Raw genomic sequence first — 3,495 nt, 5'->3', positions numbered from 1 at the left:
CTTCAATGAAGTTGTTTCTTCTTGTGGTTTCCATCTCCAACTTGGAAGCGTCGGACGCTGGAAGATACTCATGCGGTTTGGGTCAATCCCTGCGCTCGGCTTCCATTCAGGAATTTGATGTTATTGTGTCCGCTGGTGAGATTCCCACAATATGATCTTTGTTTTTGTTATTTTGTGGTCTAAGAGCACATTTAATCATCTACCCGTTTTAGACCCATCACTCAATTCAAGGTCTGCGTCAGAACCTCATACATATTCCCCTGAGAAAACCACAAAAGGTAGAACAAACTAATGTTTTCCTTTCCATTTCCTACCAATACTTCTTTATCTTCATCATTCCATCATTCTTGTCTTCTCCCTCACATTTGCTCCTTTTAGTGCTTGTCTGGCCTCTTATTTTCTGTGGGGTCCTGATTTTTGTACTTGCGGCCGTTGTTCTGCTGCTTCTTATCAAGTGGAAGAGAAAAGCTAAGTCTTCTGGCCAAAACAACGAGGTAACTTGTTAATCCCATCAATATTTAACATTGTCATTTTCTTTAGGATGATGGACTGTCTCTTCATTTTCAGTTCTACTCCCGTGAGAACGTCCAAGACGCAGCCTACCAGAATATCCATAACAGTGACCAAGTAGCGGACCATACCTACTGCTCTCTCAACCCAGTACAACATAGGGAACGCAATGATTACACCTGCTAAAGACTGTGTTCTTCACTTTCTTTCTGCTGCTATAATGCTTTAAAGGCTACTAACATGTTGCAGTTTACTGCTACTTATACAACAATTCCAAATGAGAGCAACTCACAGAAAAAAAGTCTGCAAACACACCACAGTCAATATAATATAATATAATCGGACATAGGCCCTGTCGTCATCATCAACAACAAAAACCTAATTGTCATCACACCCAGAAACTGCCTATGACGAAATTGGTAGGGTTTCTCCATAAGGTGCGTTTTCTCGGCAAAAAACCCAAATAAGTGATAGTTTCGGACTCGTAATTTGGCATTCTGCCGTTATGGATACATCGCATCACCCCCCCGAGCGGATCACTTAACTCTCACTGTCTTTCACTTACCTTCAGTCAGCCAGTAGGAGGCAGATCACCGCCCAAACGTCTTTTCATATTACTATTATTATTATTATTATTATTATTATTATAGTTATTACACAGAAGGGATTGTGTGTTGTGTTACCGCAAGTTTAGAGTCCTGATGGATGTGGGGGAAAAACTGTCCTTAAGCCTATTTGTCCGTACTTTGTGGGACCTATAGTGTCTGCCAGAGGACAACAGCTGGAACAGATTGTGACCAGGGTGGTATGGGTCCCCGATGATGTTCCTGGCTCTGCTGAGGTAACGAGGGCTGGCAATGTCTTCCAGTGAGGGCAGGGAGCAGCCGACGATCTTCTGGGCAGTGTTAATCACTTTCTGCATGGCCTTTTTGTCTGCTGCTGTGATAATATGCCAATATTAGAGTGGTCAAAACATAAATTTATGACCAAGTCAGCTTAAGGAGTTAAGGTGAGTGTTACAATTATGAGTTATATTGTCCTGTTAAAGTTAATCGTGCTTGTATTGCTCACTGCCTCTTCTTTCCACCTGTTATTTGTGCAATATGTGTAGATGCTATTTATTGACAAGGATTTCACCATGGTAAACATCAGAGGGGATAAATCAAAAGACCACCAGCGAAATCGTGTAGACTGAGCTGACTATTCTCATTCCTCTTTTGTAGCTCATTTCAAAGAGGTTCTTACAGACCAAACTCATCAAAACGTGTTATTATGGCCAATGATTAATCACGAATTGGGACGAAAGTGTAAACGCACACTCACATCAGAACATTACAGCTGTACAAAAATAAATTCATATTGATAAAATCTTAGAAGGATTTCTTCCAACTATGGATTCATTCATTATTTCAAAATGGCGAAATTGTGTTGCAACACTTTTCTGCATATTTTTCTTTCTCACTGTTGCTGTTCTTGTGTTGTGCCTCTCTTAATGAATATTCCATCCACTCAGACAGACTGCTCCTTACTTACGGTAATAACTTTCTCTGTGTCTTGCTTAATGTGTTTGTAAGCCAGAAAGAGAGAGAGAGGAGGAGGAAGATCGAATGAGAGAGTGAGAGTGTGAGTGAGAGAGAGAATAAGAGAGAGCGCAATATGGGCTTTCTTTTCTTCATTGTTCTTGACTTCCTGGAACACACACAAACAGGAAGTACGGGGGTGGTTGAGCCAACGCATTCTGGTTGGTAAACAGCGTCAGAGTAACACATGGCCCCGTGTGGTTGTTAGAGTGGACGATTGTGGGTTGGCACTGGGGGATGAAATCGTTTTAGGAATGAAAGTGGGGAGGGAAAGCGGGAAAGGCAAACTGACTGGAACAAGTGGGAGGAAGACAAAATGACTGCTGATATGTTTGTTCCTTTCCAGAATTGTTTCCCCATTGAAAGTGAATTACGTGCATTAACATTGACTTATTGTTCCAACTAATCACTAACCCTAACCTTATGTTGAAATGTCTTAAAAGAGCTGTGGAAAGAATTAAAAAAAAATCTATTCTACGTGATGGTTCTTGGAATAGACCACCAGTGATAGGACATTGTGATTTTCGAAGAATTTTGTAACAAAACTAAGATTTAAAAATGTAGACTCTGCTTTTGTTATTGTAACTCAATTAATTGTTGCATATGTTTTTTTTCTGTTGAATAGTTATTGTGAAGTCATGTAGATGGTCAGAGACTTCACATGAATTAAAATGATTAATTGTCACCAAAGTATAATGAAATGTGTGCTACTTTAATTTAAAATCAAACAATGTTCATAAAGCGCTTTGCAAATGAGCAGTTTTTACCCAAAATCCTTAACGGTTTAAAATCCTCCAGATCCAATAAGACCACCACCGTCATCCGAACCATCACATTTCAGATATACGCTCAATCCACCTCAGTCACCCTTCAAGACACCAATTCATTAATAGTTATTGAGGCAGGGGAATCATTGATCAATTGAAAGGCATGCAGTAAGTGAACACTAAAAAAAATGATAGCACAAAGAAAAATAATTCAGAAAATGTACCAAATCAATTCAGTTTAGGGTGACAGGTCAAAGGTCAAAAGTCAACAAAACTGTAAACCATCTTTACTGGGTTTTTTAAAAAAAAGATTTTTAATTTTCTGTGATGAAGTTGTACCCTTTAATGTTTATTTGATTAGATTTGTTGATTAAGAAGTAAAAAAGGTGAAGAGTTGACCTATTTAGTTCATTTGTAGCCATCAAAATGATATCATAAATCACAAGACACTGCTATGACCTCTACTCGGCCGTAAAAATAGAGAGTGAAGCAGACAGGATGGATGGAGATGAAAGCCAAGGAGGGATGAAGGGAGAGGGGAGAAGTGCTAGAGTGAACAGGAGGGAAGGGGCGGGAGATACCGGGGAATACACAGACTCATTTCGAGAAAGAGAGGGGCTGATGTCATCTGGATCGGA

The 3,495-nt window shown here is 39.7% G+C and overlaps 1 long non-coding RNA gene across 1 annotated transcript; it reads left to right on the top strand.

The window, feature by feature from the left end:
- Positions 1 to 236: 236 nt before the first annotated feature.
- Positions 237 to 1,801, top strand: LOC144085251 (uncharacterized). Its single transcript, XR_013304058.1, has 3 exons — positions 237 to 278; positions 379 to 494; positions 568 to 1,801. It is a non-coding gene; the product is annotated as an uncharacterized LOC144085251 (long non-coding RNA).
- The last annotated feature ends 1,694 nt before the right edge of the window (positions 1,802 to 3,495 follow it).

Source organism: Stigmatopora argus, chromosome 1 (genome assembly GCF_051989625.1).
Source record: "Stigmatopora argus isolate UIUO_Sarg chromosome 1, RoL_Sarg_1.0, whole genome shotgun sequence".
In the NCBI taxonomy this organism is placed as follows: Eukaryota; Metazoa; Chordata; class Actinopteri; order Syngnathiformes; family Syngnathidae; genus Stigmatopora; species Stigmatopora argus.
Note: the sequence above shows the minus strand (reverse complement) of the source record. Positions and strands in the feature narration are given on the sequence as shown.